Genomic DNA, 24,441 nt, shown 5'->3' with positions numbered 1-24,441 from the left:
TCTGTTAAGCTAGGGTTGAGTCGATGTGCTAGCTGTACCAACAGTCAAGTTTTCTGTTTAGCTAGGGTTGAGTCGATGTGCTAGCTGTACCAATGGTCAAGTTTTCTGTTTAGCTAGGGTTGAGTCGATGTGCTAGCTGTACCAACAGTCAAGTTTTCTGTTTAGCTAGGGTTGAGTCGATGTGCTAGCTGTACCAACAGTCAAGTTTTCTGTTTAGCTAGGGTTGAGTCGATGTGCTAGCTGTACCAACAGTCAAGTTTTCTGTTTAGCTAGGGTTGAGTCCATGTGCTAGCTGTACCAATGGTCAAGTTTTCTGTTTAGCTAGGGTTGAGTCGATGTGCTAGCTGTACCAATGGTCAAATTTTCTGTTTAGCTAGGGTTGAGTCGATGTGCTAGCTGTACCAACAGTCAAGTTTTCTGTTTAGTTAGGGTTGAGTCGATGTGCTAGCTGTACCAACAGTCAAATTTTCTGTTTAGCTAGGGTTGAGTCCATGTGCTAGCTGTACCAACAGTCAAGTTTTCTGTTTAGTTAGGGTTGAGTCGATGTGCTAGCTGTACCAATGGTCAAGTTTTCTGTTTAGTTAGGGTTGAGTCGATGTGCTAGCTGTACCAACAGTCAAGTTTTCTGTTTAGCTAGGGTTGAGACGATGTGCTAGCTGTACCAACAGTCAAGTTTTCTGTTTAGTTAGGGTTGAGACAATGTGCTAGCTGTACCAATGGTCAAGTTTTCTGTTTAGCTAGGGTTGAGTCGATGTGCTAGCTGTACCAACAGTCAAGTTTTCTGTTTAGTTAGGGTTGAGTCGATGTGCTAGCTGTACCAACAGTCAAGTTTTCTGTTTTGCTAAGTGTTGAGTCGATGTGCTAGCTGTACCAACAGTCAAGTTTTCTGTTTAGCTAGGGTTGAGTCGATGTGCTAGCTGTACCAACAGTCAAGTTTTCTGTTTTGCTAAATGTTGAGTCGATGTGCTAGCTGTACCAACAGTCAAATTTTCTGTTAAGCTAGGGTTGAGTCGATGTGCTAGCTGTACCAACAGTCAAATTTTCTGTTTAGCTAGGGTTGAGTCCATGTGCTAGCTGTACCAACAGTCAAGTTTTCTGTTTAGCTAGGGTTGAGTCGATGTGCTAGCTGTACCAACAGTCAAGTTTTCTGTTTAGTTAGGGTTGAGACAATGTGCTAGCTGTACCAATGGTCAAGTTTTCTGTTTAGCTAGGGTTGAGACGATGTGCTAGCTGTACCAACAGTCAAGTTTTCTGTTTAGCTAGGGTTGAGTCGATGTGCTAGCTGTACCAATGGTCAAGTTTTCTGTTTAGTTATGGTTGAGTCGATGTGCTAGCTGTACCAACAGTCAAGTTTTCTGTTTAGTTAGGGTTGAGACAATGTGCTAGCTGTACCAATGGTCAAGTTTTCTGTTTAGCTAGGGTTGAGTCGATGTGCTAGCTGTACCAACAGTCAAGTTTTCTGTTTAGTTAGGGTTGAGACAATGTGCTAGCTGTACCAATGGTCAAGTTTTCTGTTTTGCTAAGTGTTGAGTATGTAGTAGCTGTCACAACCAATTCTACAACATACTTATATTTTTGCCTGGCCATCTCAACACCATAACAGATTCTGAATTTCTCCAGTAGTTTACTGTAAGTTGAATTTGAGAAGTCAGGGACACAGGAGACACATACCTATAAACATGTGTAGTATATCAACTTATATTGATCCTGCTTGCTTGCCTGCATGGAAGTGTGCGAGGGGTCTTACTGTGGGAGGAAACCGAAGTTCATAATGGGAAAACCCACATCCGTCATGCAGGTGACCCTATACTGTTTCAAGTCTGATTGGCCTAATGAATCAAACCTAAGCTACTAGGTGAAAGGCAAGTGTACTTATGTGCTGCGCAAACTCCTGATTGGTCAATTGTACGGCCGTTTGTGTTCTGTGTTTTCATTGGTTTGTAACACTCCTTTGAGAGTTATTTTTCACAGATCAGAATTTTTCTCTTTATTTCACTGTAAAAAATGTAATAAATAAAGTTACAATACTTTTATGTGAACCTCATCTTAAAATGGATGTCTTGACTAAGCCCACTGATGTGCAGTAGGATACTGTCATATCTAAATGAATGCAGTCAATTCAATAGATTATTCTTAGGCTTTTTATTGATATAGATACATATGATAGATACTTAGGGTGATGATAGAGACTTATGATATATACTTATGATAGATACTTATAATAGATACTTATGATAGATATTTATAATAGATACTTACAATAGATACTTATGATAGATACTTATAATAGATCCTTATGATAGATACTTATAATAGATACTTATGATATATACTTATGATATATACTTATAATAGATACTTATAATAGATACTTATGATAGATACTTATGATAGATACTTATAATAGATACTTATAATAGATACTTATGATAGAGACTGATGATAGATACTCATGATAGATACTCATAATAGATCCTTATGATAGATATTTATAATAGATATTTATAATAGATACTTATGATAGATACTTATAATAGATCCTTATGATAGATACTTATGATAGATACTTATGATAGATACTAGATATTTATAATAGATACTTATGATAGATACTTATAATAGATCCTTATGATAGATACTTATGATAGATACTTATGATAGATACTAGATACTCATAATAGATACTTATGATAGATCCTTATGATAGATACTTATAATAGATACTTATAATAGATACTTATGATAGATACTTATAATAGATCCTTATGATAGATATTTATAATAGATACTTATAATAGATACTTATAATAGATACTTATGATAGATATTTATAATAGATATTTATAATAGATACTTATGATAGATACTTATAATAGATCCTTATGATAGATACTTATGATAGATACTTATGATAGATACTAGATACTTATAATAGATACTTATGATATATACTTATGATAGATACTTATAATAGATACTTATGATAGATACTTATGATAGATACTTATGATAGATATTTATAATAGATACTTATGATAGATACTTATAATAGATCCTTATGATAGATACTTATAATAGATATTTATAATAGATACTTATGATAGATACTTATGATATATACTTATGATAGAGACTTATGATAGATACTTATGATAGATACTTATAATAGATACTTATGATAGATACTTATGATAGATACTTATAATAGATACTCATGATAGATACTCATAATAGATACTTATAATAGATACTTATAATAGATCCTTATGATAGATACTCATAATAGATACTTATAATAGATACTTATAATAGATACTTATGATAGATACTTATGATAGATATTTATAATAGATACTTATACTAGATACTTATAATAGATCCTTATGATAGATACTTATAATAGATACTTATAATAGATACTTATGATAGATACTTATAATAGATAATTATAATAGATACTTATGATAGATACTTATAATAGATACTTATGATAGATACTTATGATAGATACTCATGATAGATACTCATAATAGATCCTTATGATAGATACTTATAATAGATACTTATGATAGATACTTATGATAGATACTTATAATAGATACTCATGATAGATACTCATAATAGATACTTATAATAGATACTTATAATAGATCCTTATGATAGATACTCATAATAGATACTTATAATAGATACTTATAATAGATACTTATGATAGATACTTATGATAGATATTTATAATAGATACTTATAATAGATACTTATAATAGATCCTTATGATAGATACTTATAATAGATACTTATAATAGATACTTATGATAGATACTTATAATAGATAATTATAATAGATACTTATGATAGATACTTATAATAGATACTTATGATAGATACTTATGATAGATACTCATGATAGATACTCATAATAGATACTTATAATAGATACTTATAATAGATCCTTATAATAGATACTTATGATAGATACTTATAATAGATACTTATACTAGATACTTATAATAGATCCTTATGATAGATACTTATAATAGATACTTATAATAGATACTTATAATAGATACTTATGATAGATATTTATAATAGATACTTATAATAGATCCTTATGATAGATACTTATGATAGATACTTATGATAGATACTTATGATAGATACTTATATAATAGATACTTATAATAGATACGTATGATAGATACTTATAATAGATACTTATGATAGATATTTATAATAGATACTTATGATAGATACTTATAGTAGATACTTATAATAGATACTTATGATAGATACTTATGATATATACTTATAATAGATCCTGATGATAGATACTTATAATAGATACTTATGATAGATACTTATAATAGATACTTATATAATAGATACTTATAATAGATACTTATACTAGATACTTATAATAGATCCTTATGATAGATACTTATAATAGATACTTATAATAGATACTTATGATAGATACTTATAATAGATACTTATGATAGATACTTATAGTAGATACTTATGATATATACTTATAATAGATACTTATAATAGATACTTATAATATATACTTATGATATATACTTATGATAGATACTTATAGATAATTATAATAGATACTTATGGTAGATAATTATAATAGATACTTATGATAGATAATTATAATAGATACTTATGATAGATACTTATGATAGATACTTATAATAGATACTTATGATAGATATTGATAATAGATACTTATAATAGATACTTATAATAGATACTTATGATAGATATTTATGATAGATACTTATATAATTAGAGTGGTGATAATCATGCAACCTGTTCACATGTACTGTACTGTGATAATTATAATGATAAAATTTGTTCATTGAATGATACTCTGAACCAACATTTTTTTTTATTCTGACAATCCCAATTGTCATAAATGAATGACCTTGAACTACACATATTTGTTTACGGTATGGATGGTAAACATTCAGGGTCATTTTGAGGTGAGTCTTGTAGTCATGCAATATTGTGGTGGCTATCTCAGTCGACAATACTGGCAGCTAAACCCCTGATCAGGATATAGCATGATCAAACTTCTAGAGAACTATACTTGGTCAGACAAATAGTGAATTACACAGGAACCAAGGGTTTTATACATGTATAGTATGCCGGTGATATCCAGCCATTTATAAAGATTATTAGTCCGGAATCCAACCGGTGAAACTGGGGGGACTATAGGCTTTCTCCCAATCCGTCCACCTGTCTGTCTGTCCAACCGTCTGTATGTTTGTGTGTCTGTCGTCTGTCCAACCGTCTGTATGTTTGTGTGTCTGTCGTCTGTCCAACCGTCTGTATGTTTGTGTGTCTGTCGTCTGTCCAACCGTCTGTATGTTTGTGTGTCTGTCGTCTGTCCAACCGTCTGTACTTCTTTGTGTCCTTCTACTCAGTTTTGCACACTTTTCCCAGCCATACTTCAATGCATGTTGGTGAATTTAGTTTATATGCAACTTCAGTACCAGAAGTGATATATCAAGTTTGAGTTTCAGTGTGTCAATTAATGTTAATAATTTTTAGTGAGGGCCGGTAGGGGACATGTATATATGTATTGCTTTAGCTATACCCAGCATGCTTGTTATTATCAAAAACTTGGAAATTGTCAAATTCATTTCAGGTCAAGGTCATTTAATTGAAAAAATGTTACATTTAAGACTGTTTTGAGACCAAGATGTCTTTTTTTCAGATCAGTAATTTTTTTAATAAGAATTTTTAAAAATTATTTTGAAAACTTACATATATCTAGGATTTAATGATTTATATGTGGCTGACAGGCTGACTAGTTGATATGATGGACTTTCTAGGCAAATTTGAATATCTGATATTTACCTCAGTTTCCCTGGGTACACTGATACAGCACTATGTCATGATAGAAGTATGTTCAACTCTATTTCATTATTTTGAAAAAAATTCATGGTAGCAGGTTTTCCAAGGACTCAAGCCTTTCCTGTGTAATTTAGAGAGGAATTCATGTCCATGTGGAAACATTTTCTTTATCTTAGCAATAAACGTGTCAAAACCAATTTCAGGAAAAATGGGTTAATATTCGCTACTATTACAACTTGTTAGCTTGAAAAAAATTGCTGTAAGCTCACAGAGTGCCTTAATTATTTCCCGAATGGCAAATATATCCAAGTATCAAGAGGCAATAATTGATATGGCAACCAAAAAGAGCTGTTGTTGTCTTTGTTACAAAAGGATATTTATTGTTTCTGGATTTCCAGAATTTCTATACAAAATTTGACAACACTTCAGCTTGGAAAAAATAAGTATTAAGCTGACAGTGCTTTTCCTTCTGTAACCTTGGAAGCAGAATTTCTGTTTGGTATACGGAAGCTCTTCATCAGCAGGTACTCTGAGAGGAAGACATATTGAAATTGAAAAGATAAATTTGCGTACTACTAGATCTTTTCTCACAGATTTCATATCTTGATGTCTAATCATAGGGCTTTTATGTAAATTAATATTTATGTATAAAGTTGGAAACTGGCTGTCTCTTACTGGTTATGTGTTTAAGTTTGAGAGGAATAAAACAAATTATTTGGTTGGTTATTAAATTGAACTGTTTTGTGACCTTGTTCTTTGGTCTGATGGCGTCATTACCTAGGAAAATCACTGCCAATCCGGTACGAACCTTACGGTTTGCTGGTAAAGTTTCATTGATTAAAATCAAAAGCATTTAATTTCATTTGGACTTTAAGGGACTCGAATGGATTTGAATTCATTGATGTTAACTATGATAAAAAAGATGATATTTAAGTTAAAGTTGTACTCAACAACTTGTCTCTTTTGACAAATCTTTTTCACATGGGAAACTAATAATGATTCATATATGCCTCTGAATTCTGGAAGAGTTGAGGGGTTGGATATATAAAGACATTACATCCTGTTTCCCCATTCTGTCCTGTCAATAAGTGTAGTTACTCTAGTTTATACAAAGGTCATGTGTAAGATTATCCCAGAGTTCTAAAGTCAATCGTCACATTTAATGAATTTAAGGATTTCTTTTATGTTATGGAGATAAATAGCACAAAAAAAAATGCAGTATACTCTAAATACACTGCAAAACATCATGGTTAAATTCACCTAGGTGAGGGCACATTGTCATATACCAAAAGTATGTCACTCTGACCTACATTTTGACCTTTGACCTCCTAGATCAAAGTTTGTCCATGCAGGCTCTATCTCCTGCACTACTTTTCATTGGAACTTTAAAATTTGGGAATATTTGTTTACCTAAGGCAGGGCATGTGGCAGTGTGTCATGCTTCAAGAGAAGCCATTTTGGGACTAACTATTTTGGTACCAAAATCCCACTTTAAAGATTTTGCGGGTAAGTTTTGGAAAGCTTGTAAGTCCACAACCTTCTAATTTGGTTCATACATCCATTAGAGGTCTAGGAGCGATATTTATGTGACGTACAATTTCAAAATGACATGCTTATACATACATAGAAAAATGAGTTTCATAGTGTGATTGCTCGCAGCTGCCGGTGAGCTTCACAATCATTGATTGCACTTGTTAACAATACGGTACAAGTACTCTACCATACAAAAGAAAGACTTAAAAGTACAGTATGTCGACCCTGACCTGTCTTTTTGAAGCAGATCGTTATACGACGACTGTAAAAATACATCAATACATAAGTCTACTCTTTACATGTTGGGAGAAAAATGCCAACAACTAATGGCATGATACACCCTGGTTTTACCAGGATTCACAAAAACCTAAATTACAGAGTATAAACGCTTCATCATTGCCACGCCTGTAACTCTAACTGCTGATTTTAAATGACACGACATTACATCATAGGGAGCTCTCAATGACACGACATTACATCATAGGGAGCTCTCAATGACACGACATTACATCATAGGGGGCTCTCAATGACACGTGACATTACATCATAGGGAGCTCTCAATGACATGACATTACATCATAGGGAGCTATCAATGACACGTGACATAACATCATAGGGAGCTCTCAATGACACGACATTACATCATAGGGAGCTCTCAATGATACGTGACATTACATCATAGGGAGCTCTCAATGATACGTGACATTACATCATAGGGAGCTCTCAATGACACAACATTACATCATAGGGAGCTCTCAATGACACGTGACATTACATCATAGCGAGCTCTCAATGACACGTGACATTACATCATAGCGAGCTCTCAATGACACGTGACATTACATCATATGGAGCTCTCAATGACACGGCATTACATCATAGGGAGCTCTCAATGACATGACATTACATCATAGGGAGCTCTCAATGACACGACATTACATCATAGGGCACTCTCAATGACACGACATTACATCATAGGGAGCTCTCAATGACACATTACATCATAGGGAGCTCTCAATGATACGACATTACATCATAGGGAGCTCTCAATGATACGTGGCATTACATCATAGCGAGCTCTCAATGACACGACATTACATCATAGGGAGCTCTCAATGATACGTGACATTACATCATAGGGAGCTCTCAATGATACGTGACATTACATCATAGGGAGCTCTCAATGACACAACATTACATCATAGGGAGCTCTCAATGATACATGACATTACATCATAGGGAGCTCTCAATGACATGACATTACATCATAGGGAGCTCTCAATGATACACGACATTACATCATAGGGAGCTCTCAATGATACGTGACATTACATTATAGGGAGCTCTCAATTATACGTGACATTACATCATAGGGAGCTCTCAATGACACCACATTACATCATAGGGAGCTCTCAATGATACGTATGTGGTGGAATGTGCAGTATTTTCAGCCAGTATTTCACACAACGATCGAAGCATATAGGTTACATGTAAAGAATATCTACCCAGTTCACCATATAGAATAGTGTAATGAGTGTACTAATGTTAACACCAAAGTATATCTACAAAACCTGAAGTGAACTGATTCAATAGTACAATGTATATATACAGCTTCGATACCCATACATCTGCTCCATAACACAATATTGGTTCTACCATATGATCAAAGAGGAAAAAGGCCCTCTTGATATTTAATTTACTGGCATAGATATATTATTGAAGCATAAATAATGCCTTATTTGCTTGTTGAACTAGAGTTACAACACATACTTCATGTAAAAATGTACCCAGATATATTTGTAAAAACTCACAATTTCGATACGCTTGCCTTTGTAGAACCAACATTCATTTCTTTTCACAATACCGCCTCTTCTAAACACAACAATCTTAGTCTTATCAAGATTTACTTTCATGCCATATTTATCACAAAAATTTGACACAAAGTCAATTTGCTTTTGTAAACCTGTCACTGATGTGTCAGACAGATTAGCAATATCACCTGGGCACAGCAATGATGCAATATTTTCAACACACTTGTTTACGAATAGTACCTCAGCATTGTTTGAGCATCTCAAGCAGTTCAGTTAAAAATAATACAAAAAGCAAATTAAGGACTTATATAGCCTTACCTGGTATCATGCAGTATGTCGATCATCAGAATGGTGTTGGTGTCTTCATTGTGTCTTTTACACTCTTCCTTTCCACGGAACTCCACTTTCAAAATTTCCTTTGATCTTTTTGAAATGCAAACAATAGGTAAATACTTAATGTTCTTCATCATGCATGCATATAGTGGGGTTAGTGAGGTTAAGCTCCATAACCTCAATGATTCTGTGATGGCCCTGACCAATGGATGTTATTTTTCGGGTTGGTCCAGAATCCAAGATGGCCACTATGGCAGCCATCTTGAAAAACATATTTTAAATTTCTTCTCCATTTCTTCTGGTACCATCTAGCTGAAAATCTTCGTATGGCAGCCAAGGCAGCAAATTTTTAACATGATTTCATAATCATGGTTATCCTGCTTCAAATTTCATATGACATGTACGAGTTATCTCCCCTTTCAACACCTTTGTTGACACGTAATATCTCCGTATGTGGCTATATTTGCAACTTAAAGATAGAATTAAAATCATGAAGGTCTTTTAAGTCAGATGATCATTAAGGCCCTATAATGGGCCTATTGTTACTGTCCTTGACCTATATTCAAGGTCACAGAAGTCAAAAATACCGCAATCTTTTAAATGAATTCATCTCTTCTAATTCCGCTGGCACAATATCATCACCCTGAGCCTCTTTGGTATTGAGAAGTTGTTTAAAGATTTTAACATATTTGACCTCTATGGTATTAAACTTTGGTTGCAATGGCATTTTTGTTAAACATGCTTGATAGCATTTTATCCAAGCATGCATTGTTCAGTATTTGGTGCGTGAAGAATCAACAGACTGTTCGAATTCTCAGCTTTAAACATTCTATTTGCATTGTATTTTTTCATAAAACATACATTTTCTTTGTGAAGGAAAATGGCATGCAAATACATGCAAGTATATGGAATCAAGAGAAATTAAAAAAAATTTTTAGAAAGGAAATGTTATTACAAATTTTGATTGAAATAAATAGTTTGTGGTTATTTCTGTTGAATCATATTATATGATATGAACTTATGATATGAACTTAATACTGCCACCAAAATATGAACTTAATACTGCCACCAAAATATGAACTTATTTCTGCCACCAGATATGAACTTACTTTTCTACCACAAAATATGAACTTATAATTACTGCCACAAAATAGGAACTTATTACTGCCACAAAATGTAAACTTATTATTGCCACCAAATTGAATATGAACTTATTACTGCCAAAAAATAGGAACTTATTACTGCCACCAAATAGGTAACTTATTACTGCCATCAACTTAAATATGAACTTATTATTGCCACCAAAATATGAACTTATTACTGCCACCAAATAGGAACTTACTTTTCTACCACAAAATATGAACTTATAATTACTGCCACAAAATAGGAACTTATTACTGCCACAAAATAGGAACTTAATACTGCCACCAAATATAAACTTTTTTTTTTTTTTTTATTCAAATTTTTTCCACATAATCACATACATCTATACATCGCATATGTAATTGGATATCGTATTATTCACATTACAACTTAATATTCAATGACAATTCTAAATAGATTATTTAAATTTTCCTTATATTCCTAAAATGAATGTACAGTATATTACACATGTAAAAATGAAAGGACATGTATCTTTGTTACCTCATGAAACATGGTTAAATTTTAAAACAGAAACTGTGTAGTTTACAAACCCATTGGTTTAGCAATAGATAAAAATTAAGTAATTTACCAGCCAGCTAATTTGTTATCTTTATATTTTACCTTTTCCCTTTTACTGACCTTATCTTTATAATCCTAATATACATGTACAAGTACAACATATGTAAAATATGGACATGTACCTGTTGTTATCTCATGAAACATGGTAAAATTATAAACAGAAACTGTGTAGTTTACAAACCCATTGGTTTGACAATAGACAAATATTTGCGTAATTTGCCCACCAGCTAATTATTTGTTAAACTTAAAAGTTGATTAATAAAAATCCATTTATATTTTACCTTTACTGAACTTTTTTTTACATTCATAATAAGAATGTACAGTATATTACACATGTAAAATATGAACATGTATCTGTTAATTGTTACCTCACGAAAACATGGTAAAACTGTAAACAGAAAGTGTGTAGTTAACAAACTCCTTGGTTTGCCAAAAGTACAAAAATTGTGTAATTTACCATCCAGTTAACTTAAAAGTTGATTAATAAAAATCCATTTATATTTTACCTTTTCTTGTTTTTTATGATGATATGTATATAATCCCATATCTTCTATTTTATTGTAATGGTTGATGTATTTTTTGCTTTCAGAAAATATTGGAGTTGTGTTTTTCAATTTACACAAATATATATAGTATCTCATAAGCAGCAATAGAAAGTTTATCTCATAATTATGTTCTATGTCTGTCACACCAAAAAGAAAGGTCATTGGGTGTCTAGGTAAAGTTATTTGGAATTTGTTTTCCAACATTTCCATAAACAAAAGCCAGAAGGTTTTAACAATACTACAATCCCAAAATAAATGAAGAATAGTTTCTCTTCCAATTGTGCAGAAGGTACATCTTTCAGTTTCTGAAAGTTTACATTTCATCAACTTAGTGTTGGTATACAATATCCTGTGTACTAGTTTATAATGAAAGTTAATAAGTTTAGTATCATCAGTTACCTCCCTTGGTAGAAGATAAAGTAATTCCCAAGTTTCATCACTGATGTCAGTATTTAATATTTCTTGCCACTTTCTTTGGCTATTAATTGGTTTTTCAGAAAGAGGTCTGATCATAATATGATAAAAATATTTAGTGACTTTATCGTGTGTATTCAAATAATTAATCAACTTATATGGAATTATAGGTATATCTACAATACCATTACTATTCCGTAGAATGTCCTTCCAGTTTCTTGGTATGGCATTAATAACACCAAAGTATTCTATAAAGTTTACATTTATACTGTATTTATGAGAAAAAGTTTCATAGGACATAAATTGATTGTTTTCTAATAAATCTGAGACAAAAAATATATCTTTTTTACACCAGTGTTCAAAGAGAAAAAATCTATTGCCTCTTTTAATATAGTTATTGAGAAAAATAGGTTGTGATATTATTTCTTCGGGGGTTGTGGGGGATACATGTTCTTGTATAGAGGCCCAAGATATGAAAACTTCCCTCCAAAAAGTATTAAATTTTTTTGATAATTCTGTTAAACCATCTCTAGTCATTTTAAAAATTTTATCCCCTCCAACACATTCTAATTTATCTAAAAGTAATGTTTTCCACGCTGCATGACTTGAGGGATCCATAATCTTTTTTATCCATGACATCTTTAAAGCATGACAAAAAGTTAAAACATGTGGTAGGCGTAATCCCCCATTTATATAATCACTATACATTATATTTCTCTTGATTTTGTCTGGCTTACCATCCCATAGGAAATTAAAAAAAGTTTTTTGTCGTTCAGTAGTAATATATGAAGGAGGGTCCGGGAGGACAGTTAAAGTCTGAATAAAAATAGGCAAAGCTAGAGTTCGAATAATTGTTACCCTTCCAATGTAGGATAAATTTCTAAATGACCAATCTTTTAATAATTTTTGAACCCCTTTTAGTTTTTCAATGTAGTTATCTTCAAAAATGTTTGTTTTTTGAAAATTATATTTAATACCAAGAAGTTTAAAGGCACCTTGGTGGTTCCAAAATAAATTTTTTTCGGGTAGAAGTTCCAACCCACAACCCCGTCTTGCCCCAATCCATATTGCTTGTGTTTTTTCAAGATTTATTTTGAGGCCTGATACTTTTGCAAAGTCATCTAAAACATTTAAGGTTGTTGCAAGGGAAACAGGATCATCTGATAATGTGAAAGATGTATCATCTGCAAACTGGTTTACTAAATATTCTGAATTATTAATTGTAATGCCATTTATATTTGGATTAATTTTTATAGCTGAACTAAGTAGTTCTACACATAAGATAAAAATATACGGGCTCAAAGGATCGCCCTGCCTTACTCCACGCTGTATTTCAAAAAAATCTGAACAGTGGCCATTATTTGTAATACAACATGAACTATTTCTATATAAGGATTTAATCCACTGAATAATTGAAGGCCCAAAACCATAAAAATGTAAAGAGTCCAAGATGAAATTAAAATCTAAAGAGTCGAAAGCTTTTTCGAAATCAATCAATAAAAGGAGTCCTGGAATGTTATTTTTTTCTGTGTTTTCTAATAAATCTGCAATTAATCTAGTGCATTCACCAATATATCTCCCTTTAATAAAACCTTTTTGTGTATCACTAATAAGAGTGTCTAAAATTTTCTTTATTCTGTTTGAAATAGCTGATGATGCGATTTTATAATCAACATTTAAAAGTGTTATGGGCCTCCAATTCTTCATATATAACTTGGATTTTCCTTCCTTGGGAATACATGTAATCATACCATGTCGCTGTGAAATTGAAAACTGACCATCTCTATGTGCCTGGTTTAAAGAACGTATCAGAAATCTATAGATATCTACCCAGAAAAATTTATAAAACTCAGCAGTGTATCCATCAATACCAGGTGACTTATCATTTTTCATGTTTTTAACTGAGAAAAGACACTCACAGTATTCCAGTTTACCTTCCAATTGATCACTCTGAGCTGTAGATAATTTTTTCATAAATGGATTTGTTTCATCAAAAAATATATGTTGATTATTATCCAATGTTTTTTTTGTATAGAGTTTTTCATAATATAGTTTTTGTTCAAGTAAAATATCTCCTAAATCTTTTACTTCATGTCCATTATCTTTTATAAGTTTAGGAATCAGTTTCTCCTGATAGTGTCTTTTCTCTAAGTTACAAAAATATTTGGTACTTTTATCACCTTCTATCTTCCATCTAGCTTTTGCTCTTAAGATAATACCATTAATTTTCTTTTCTCTAAGTAATTTCAATTCATTTTCTAATTCCTGTATATGTTCTACTTGTCTATGTTCTGCTTTTTGTAGTGTTTCTAATTTGGATTCTAACTGCTTCTCTTCCTTCCCCCTATCTCTTTTTTTCTGTGCTGTATAAGCAATAGTCATTCCCCTAATAGTGAATTTTAATGTTTCCCATAATAAAGAGTCACAAATATAAACTTATTACTGCCACCAAATAGGAACTTATTACTTTATATACATTTGAATTACTGATAGTCAAATAGAGTACATATTTCTGGTAGGATTTTTGTTTCCATCACTGTTGTGACAGCGTATATATGTTTGATTTTAATCTTTCTGACAATTTATTTGCTGTGGGTGAGAGTGTACTTTTGGTATATCTTAGACCTTTTCTGTCTAGTGCTCTTTTATGTTTTTGAACCATCATCTTTTTCATATGTTAATTAATAAAGCTGCCTCTTTGTGACATCAAAATATATATCTCTCATAAAAAAAAGGGTACAACAGTTGTCTGATATATTTGCAATACAGTTGATATTAGATTTTTCACAATCACACAACTTTGACATCTGACAAAATTAGAATTTGTTGCCTGAAAATTAAATTAAAAACCAGTATTTGATACAGTGCAACATATACACAACAACTATGTTTACCATGGTCTATCAACATATATTATGTATTAAGTTGTAAAAAATGCTAATACGGTATTCGGTTTTTCATTTTGTTGTTTACATTATGGTAAAACTGTAATGTACACTATTTATGCCGCCAGTCATATAGAAATATGAGATTTGTTATGCAATCACCATTTGGGCGTTTCACCATTGTCCCATTCATTTCTTCTCAACTTTAAAAAGTGTAACTAATACTTAGTTCTTTAAGCTTGTCATTATAGTCTCTCATAGTAATATAATATCTCTGACATGTAATATGGATGTAATATGCTAAGATTTTTATGTTGTTTACCTGTTTCTTGCACAATGACAGCTAGATTTTTACATCAAGGAACCAACAGGTGTCTTACTTGAACTTGTTTACAAAAATTTTCTAGAAACAGTAAAAATCTATAGCACGGTAAAATTTGGGTCCAAGGATATGTCATTACACATTTTCATATTTCATATAAAGTCATAAATCCAAGATTGCTGCTATATGGTCGCCATCTTGAAAAAAAACATTTTTTAAATTTCTTCTCCATTTCTGCTGGTACCATTTGGCTGAAAATTGGTAAGGATGTTATGGAAGGACATCTTACAAGGTGTTGTTATTTTTCGGACTCGTAAGATCTTCGCATGATAGCAGCCGCCTATTTTATACGACATTATATGAGTTACCTCCCCTCTTCCAACTCCTGTGTTGACACGTAATATCTCCGATGCCAGCATTATTGCACGGAGACTTGATACAAAATTAGAATTTGGAAAAATGTCTATGAAATATTTTATGCTTAAAGTTTTAATGTTTGGAAATAAACTTCTGTAGGTCTTTTCTGTTAAGTAGGTAAAAATCCTGTCAAAATGTCTGAAAATATCTAGTTATTCCTTTATTTAAAATCATTCACATTTATACCACCAAATGCAGTTATTGAAGTAATTTGAATATGATAGGTCTGTCAAGCATTCAGTTTGAATAGAATTAGTTCCTACACAAATTCATTTAGCATGTATTATTTCACAATCTGTCTAAAATCATCTGTTCTTGCTATAGCTTGCTTGGCTTTGTTTCTAAAACTAGGTTGAGGAAAACCACTGACTTTTTTTTGCAATGCGTATTATATACACCAATTGAGGTAGATTGTATATCAAGATTTGTTACTAAAAATAGGAGAAATCACTTTACACTGAACTTTGAAAAAAAAATTAATCCAAGTTGTATTTATTTAGTCAGGAAACATCATACAAATGCAGAAATAAAAATTATTTGCACATTTACCAAAAATTGATGTACTGGTAATATTTCAGGTAGTAACTTCATGTTTAACTTTAAATTTCTAATTAGACACCACTTTAAACATCTTTCAGATCAATATTATATACCTTCGTTGTCTTAAATTAATGTGACTATAAATAATATATTGCAAAATTTACTGTTAGGCTATTTTGGCTATTTTTAGCAACAAATCCATGCTCCAACTGGCATATAATACACAAGTTTATGTATGATATGCAAGTTTGCAGTTTTCCCAAACATGATAATGCTATATGTTGCAGGCATGTAGTACAAGCCATAAAGAGATGATTTAAATCAGATTAATCTAATTGTACATTGTAAAAATGGTGCAACATGAAATGCTCGACTTTTCAATCACATGTTATATAATCGGATCTTCATGAGGGTTTCTTCTCAATTTTCATGCAAAGATGATTTTACGATAAAAAGCACTTTCTTCAGGCTGGAAAGTATGGATAATGTAAGATTTTTGTTACACAACCTTATAGGTAACGTTTTGATGACTATAGTACTATAAGGTATGGACACCTTAGTGTACACAGCGCTGCCCTGGTCAATTGTCTGATGAAGGTATGTGACATTGTACTTTGGTTTGGTTTGTTTTTGTTTAACGTCCTATTAACAGCCAGGGTCATTTAAGGACGTGCCAGGTTTTGGAGGTGGAGAAAGCCGGAGTACCGGAGAAAAACCACCGGCCTACGGTCAGTACCTGGCAACTGCCCCACGTAGATTTCGAACTCGCAACCCAGAGGTGGAGGGCTAGTGTTAAAGTGTCGGGACACCTTAACCACTTGGCCAATGCGGCCCCATCTTATGGTATTATTATCACTATATTAAATATATCTATGGAAGAAATAACACTGTTTGAAGTAAGGTATTTATGTAGAAAGCTAAGACAAACAATCTTAACATGCTAACATGACTTCATGTCCAAGAAACACATTTTTATCCAGTTTATCATGCTCCTTAAATTCTAAAGAACTAGATTTATGTTGATGAAGGTACGTGACATTGTACATACTGTACTAGTCATCAAAATATCACATATAAACATTCATTGGTTGTTTAATATCAAAAATACTTAAATAAAATAAAAGATTCTGTTGTTTCTTCTTAGCAAAATCAAAATCTTTTAGAAATATTATTTTATAATAAAAAGAAGAAACAAAAAAAATTACACTTATTTGCATACCTTAATTTTAGCTAAAGGGACCTGTGAGAAAGTGGTTCAAGGATTTAGCTATATATAGCGATCAGAGACAGGTGAGGAGTTGAATACCTAGCTATGGCGACCAGAGACTGGGTTAAGGAGATGAATACCTACATGTAGTTATAGTGACCAGAGACTGGGTCAAGGAGATGAATACCTAGCTATAGTGACCTAAGAGACTGGGTCGAGGACTTGAATACCTAGCTATAGCGACCAGAGACTAGGTCGAGGAGTTGGATAACTAGCTATAGTGACCTGAGACAGGTCGAGGAGATGAATACCTAGCTATAGTGACCAGAGACTGGGTCGAGGAGTTGGATACCTAGCTATAGTGACCAGAGACATGGTCGAGGAGTTGGATACCTAGCTATAGTGACCAGAGACTGGGTCGAGGAGTTGGATAACTAGCTATAGTGACCAGAGACGGTCGAGGAGATGAATACCTAGCTATAGTGACCAGAGACGGTCGAGGAGTTGAATACCTAGCTATAGTGACCAGAGACGGTAGAGGAGTTGAATACCTATCTATAGTGACCAGAGACTGGGTCGAGGAGATGAATACCTAGCTATAGTGACCAGAGACTGGGTCGAGGAGATGAATACCTAGCTATAGTGACCAGAGACGGTCGAGGAGTTGAATACCTAGCTATAGTGACCTGAGACTGGGTCGAGGAGTTGGATAACTAGCTATAGTGACCGGAGACTGGGTCGAGGAGTTGGATAACTAGCTATAATGACCTGAGACTGGGTCGAGGAGTTGGATAACTAGCTATAGTGACCGGAGACTGGGTCGAGGAGTTGGATAACTAGCTATAGTGACCTGAGACGGTCGAGGAGTGGATTACCTAGCTATAGCGACCTGAGACTGGGTCAAGGAGTTAAACACCTAGCTATAGTGACCAGAGACGGTCGAGGAGTTGAATACCTAGCTATAGTGACCTGAGACTGGGTCGAGGAGTTGGATAACTAGCTATAGTGACCGGAGACTGGGTCGAGGAGTTGGATAACTAGCTATAGTGACCGGAGACTGGGTCGAGGAGTTGGATAACTAGCTATAGTGACCAGAGACTGGGTCGAGGAGTTGGATAACTAGCTATAGCGACCAGAGACTGGGTCAAGGAGATGAATACCTAGCTATAGCGACCAGAGACTGGGTCGAGGAGTTGAATAACTAGCTATAGTGACCGGAGACTGGGTCGAGGAGTTGGATAACTAGCTATAGCGACCAGAGACTGGGTCGAGGAGTTGGATACCTAGCTATAGCGACCAGAGACAGTCGAGGAGTTGAATACCTAGCTATAGTGACCAGAGACAGTCGAGGAGTTGAATACCTAGCTATAGTGACCTGAGACGGTCGAGGAGTTGGATACCTAGCTATAGTGACCAGAGACTGGGTCAAGGAGTTGAATACCTAGCTATAGTGACCAGAGACTGGGTCGAGGAGTTGAATACCTAGCTATAGCGACCAGAGACTGGGTCGAGGAGTTGGATAACTAGCTACAGTGACCGGAGACTGGGTCAAGGAGTGGATTACCTAGCTATAGTGACAAGAGACGGTCGAGGAGTTGGATAACTAGCTATAGTGACCAGAGACTGGGTCGAGGAGTTGGATAACTAGCTACAGTGACCGGAGACTGGGTCAAGGAGTGGATTACCTAGCTATAGTGACAAGAGACGGTCGAGGAGTTGGATAACTAGCTATAGTGACCAGAGACTGGGTCGAGGAGTTGAATACCTAGCTATAGTGACCAGAAACTGGGTCGAGGAGATGAATACCTAGCTATAGCGACCAGAGGTTATGTCAAGGAGATGGATATCTAGCTATGGCGACCAGAGACTGGGTCGAGGAGTTGAATACCTAGCTATAGTGACCAGAGACGGTCGAGGAGTTGAATACCTAGCTATAGTGACCTGAGACTGGGTCGAGGAGTTGAATACCTAGCTTATATAGCGACCAAAGACTGGGTCAAGGAGATGAATAACTAGTTATAGTGACCAGAGACTGGGTCGAGGAGTTGAATACCTAGCTTATATAGCGACCAAAGACTGGGTCGAGGAGTTGAATAACTAGTTATAGTGACCAGAGACTGGGTCGAGGAGTTGAATACCTAGCTTATATAGCGACCAAAGACTGGGTCAAGGAGATGAATAACTAGTTATAGTGACCAGAGACTGGGTCGAGGAGTTGAATACCTAGGTTATATAGCGACCAAAGACTGGGTCGAGGAGTTGAATAACTAGTTATAGTGACCAGAGACTGGGTCGAGGAGTTGAATACCTAGCTTATATAGCGACCAAAGACTGGGTCGAGGAGTTGAATAACTAGTTATAGTGACCAAAGACTGGGTCAAGGAGTTAAATCCCTAGCTATAGTGACTGGAGACTGGGTCAAGGAGTTGAATACCTAGCTATAGTGACAAGAGACGGTCGAGGAGTTGGATAACTAGCTACAGTGACCGGAGACTGGGTCAAGGAGTGGATTACCTAGCTATAGTGACAAGAGACGGTCGAGGACTTGAATACCTAGCTATAGTGACCTGAGACGGTCGAGGAGTTGAATACCTAGCTATAGCGACCAGAGACTGGGTCGAGGAGTTGAATACCTAGCTATAGTGACCTGAGACAGTCGAGGAGATGAATACCTAGCTTATATAGCGACCAAAGACTGGGTCAAGGAGATGAATAACTAGTTATAGTGACCAGAGACTGGGTCGAGGAGTTGAATACCTAGCTTATATAGCGACCAAAGACTGGGTCGAGGAGTTGAATAACTAGTTATAGTGACCAGAGACTGGGTCGAGGAGTTGAATACCTAGCTTATATAGCGACCAAAGACTGGGTCGAGGAGTTGAATAACTAGTTATAGTGACCAAAGACTGGGTCAAGGAGTTAAATCCCTAGCTATAGTGACTGGAGACTGGGTCAAGGAGTTGAATACCTAGCTATAGTGACAAGAGACGGTCGAGGAGTTGGATAACTAGCTACAGTGACCGGAGACTGGGTCAAGGAGTGGATTACCTAGCTATAGTGACAAGAGACGGTCGAGGACTTGAATACCTAGCTATAGTGACCTGAGACGGTCGAGGAGTTGAATACCTAGCTATAGCGACCAGAGACTGGGTCGAGGAGTTTAATACCTAGCTATAGTGACCTGAGACAGTCGAGGAGATGAATACCTAGCTTATATAGCGACCAAAGACTGGGTCAAGGAGATGAATAACTAGTTATAGTGACCAGAGACTGGGTCGAGTTGAATACCTAGCTTATATAGCGACCAAAGACTGGGTCGAGGAGTTGAATAACTAGTTATAGTGACCAGAGACTGGGTCGAGGAGTTGAATACCTAGCTTATATAGCGACCAAAGACTGGGTCGAGGAGTTGAATAACTAGTTATAGTGACCAAAGACTGGGTCAAGGAGTTAAATACCTAGCTATAGTGACTGGAGACTGGGTCAAGGAGTTGAATACCTAGCTATAGTGACAAGAGACGGTCGAGGAGTTGGATAACTAGCTACAGTGACCGAAGACTGGGTCGAGGAGATGAATAACTAGCAATAGTGACCAGAGACTGGGTCGAGGAGTTGAATAACTAGCAATAGTGACCAGAGACTGGGTCAAGGAGATGAATACCTAGCTTATATAGCGACCAAAGACTGGGTCGAGGAGTTGAATACCTAGCTATAGTGACCGGAGACTGGGTCGAGGAGATGAATAACTAGCAATAGTGACCAGAGACTGGGTCGAGGAGTTGAATAACTAGCAATAGTGACCAGAGACTGGGTCAAGGAGATGAATACCTAGCTTATATAGCGACCAAAGACTGGGTCGAGGAGTTGAATACCTAGCTACAGTGACCGGAGACTGGGTCGAGGAGTTGGATAACTAGCTATAGTGACCAGAGACTGGGTCGAGGAGTTGGATAACTAGCTACAGTGACCGAAGACTGGGTCGAGGAGATGAATAACTAGCAATAGTGACCAGAGACTGGGTCGAGGAGTTGAATAACTAGCAATAGTGACCAGAGACTGGGTCAAGGAGATGAATACCTAGCTTATATAGCGACCAAAGACTGGGTCGAGGAGTTGAATAACTAGTTATAGTGACCAAAGACTGGGTCGAGGAGTTGAATACCTAGCTTATATAGCGACCAAAGACTGGGTCGAGGAGTTGAATAACTAGTTATAGTAACTGGAGACTGGGTCAAGGAGTTGAATACCTAGCTATAATGACAAGAGATGGTCGAGGAGTTGGATAACTAGCTACAGTGACCGGAGACATGGTCGAGGAGATGAATACCTAGCTATAGTGACAAGAGACGGTCAATGAGTTGGATACCTAGCTACAGTGACAAGTTGATTTTTCATCAGTGTCAAAAAAATTTGTAAATTACTTGGTCATCCTTCAGGGAGTTTGAACTATTCCGATATCCAAAGAATAACGCCTGGATCAGTTGGCCATAAGAATGGGTCCCATAAAAACATTCTGGACAGTATAATACTCTGCCTGTACAGTAACAAAAGTATTACTGGCTGAATTTGATCTTTGTGTTCACTGCAAAAATTGTCACCACATGGTCAGTCAAAAGCCCGGTCAGTAGGGTAGTTTATTTTTTCATGAGAGTTTTCATTCACGTTTAAAGAAAAAAAGAAAAAAAAGAATTGGAATTTATTAACATAAGGCACCATCCCATAAAAAAGGTGAACCTGACATTTTGGCCTTTTGACATCAGAGTGAAAGAAAATCTGGACTACTGTATTTAGAATATTTTAGCTATAAAACACATGCCATTTTCATTTCCCTCTGTTTGAGGCTCATAAAGGGTAAAAATGAGTAAAAATTTTGAGCATATTTTTTTTTTTCAGAACTAGCAGAGCTTATTTTGATATATGCATTTCTGAATATTAATCATTTAGATTATTTGATTATTTTTCATTATATCAAGGAATCACAAAGTCATTGTTAATTGAATAAAGCCTTAATTTATTTTGGAAGTAGAAAATAAAAAGTGGTGTAGAAAATTATATTCATCAGTTCTAGTATTTCGAACCAAGAGTTTCTTAGTCTTGTAGAAAATAACATTAGGTTCATACAGAAATTACTTATACAAGCAGTTATAATTTTTCCTATCTATGCATCCGTCTGACCATAATTTCTAACACAGTACATATCACTAAAACTTCACAGAACATGAACATATATATTGATTGAGACCCTAAAAAAAGTATAAGAAAACAAAGCCATCAACTTTATTAGGTCACCTGAGACGAAGTCTCAGTTGACCTATTGCAATCGCCTTTTGTCCGGCGTCGTCCGTCGTCCGGCGTGCGTCGTAAACAATTTACATTTTCAACTTCTTCTTAAAAACTGCTGAACTAAATTCAATGAAATTTTACAGGAAGCTTCCATGGCTGAGGGTGAACCAAAACTGTGAATTATATGGTCCCCACCCCCCCAGGGACCTGAGGGGCGGGGCCTGAAAAAGGGTCAAATTGACTAAAACTTCAAAAATCTTCTTCTCTACTCTCAAATAAGGTGGAATCAAACACTCTTCATAGATGAAAGGGTCTTAAGGTGCTTTACCAAAATTGTGAATTTCATGACCCTGGGGTCTCATGTTTGCCCCTGGGGAGGGGGTAAACTTTACAATAGTTTATATAGGGAAATCACATTTTTGACTATTATTTGTTGGATTTGTATTGGAATTCATTCTAACTTGGTTCAAATTATCAGCATGAGATGACAGTTTGATGGTATGTACATGTTGGCCCTAGTTGACCCCCAGGGGCTGGTGGGCGGGGCCAAAAAGGGTAAAATTTACAAAAATTTCAAAAATCTTCTTCTCTACTCTCAGATATGGTAGAATCAAATACTCTTCATAGATGGAAGGATCTTAAGGTGCTTTACCAAAATTGTGAATTTCATGACCCTGGGGTCTCACGTTTGCCCCTGGGGAGGGGGTAAACTTTACTATAGTTTATATAGGGAAATCACATTTTTGACTATTATTTGTTGGATTTGTATTGGAATTCATTCTAACTTGGTTCAAATTATCAGCATGAGATGACAGTTTGATGGTATGTACATGTTGGCCCTAGTTGACCCCCAGGGGCTGATGGGCGGGGCCAAAAAGGGTAAAATTTACAAAAATTTCAAAAATCTTTTTCTCTACTCTCAGATATGTTAGAATCAAATACTCCTCATAGATGGAAGGATCTTAAGGTGCTTTACCAAAATTGTGAATTTCATGACCCTGGGGTCTCACGTTTGCCCCTGGGGAGGGGGTAAACTTTACTATAGTTTATATAGGGAAATCACATTTTTGACTATTATTTGTTGGATTTGTATTGGAATTCATTCTAACTTGTATCAAATTATCAGCATATGATGACACTTTGGTGGTATGTACATGTTGGCCCTAGTTGACCCCCAGGGGCTGGTGGGCGGGGCCAAAAAGGGTCAAATTGACCAAAATTTCAAAAATCTTCTTCTCTACTCTCAGATATGGTAGAATCAAATACTGTTCATAGATGGGAAGGATCTTAAGGTGCTTTACCAAAATTGTGAATTTCATGACCCTGGGGTCTCACGTTTGCCCCTGGGGAGGGGGTAAACTTTACTATAGTTTATATAGGGAAATCACATTTTTGACTATTATTTGTTGGATTTGTATTGGAATTCATTCTAACTTGGTTCAAATTATCAGCATGAGATGACACTTTGGTGGTATGTACATGTTGGCCCTAGTTGACCCCCAGGGGCTGATGGGCGGGGCCAAAAAGGGTAAAATTTACAAAAATTGCAAAAATCTTTTTC

The 24,441-nt window shown here is 35.1% G+C and overlaps 1 protein-coding gene across 1 annotated transcript in view; it reads left to right on the top strand.

Moving 5' to 3' along the window:
* The window catches only part of LOC117316201 (epidermal retinol dehydrogenase 2-like), a 63,816-nt gene that overhangs the window by 23,604 nt on the left and 15,771 nt on the right, over positions 1 to 24,441 (top strand). The window lies entirely within an intron of this gene.

This window comes from Pecten maximus, chromosome 18, assembly GCF_902652985.1.
Source record: "Pecten maximus chromosome 18, xPecMax1.1, whole genome shotgun sequence".
Taxonomy (NCBI): Eukaryota; Metazoa; Mollusca; class Bivalvia; order Pectinida; family Pectinidae; genus Pecten; species Pecten maximus.
The sequence above is the reverse complement of the archived record's forward strand: the minus strand, read 5'-3'. Positions and strand labels throughout refer to the sequence as shown.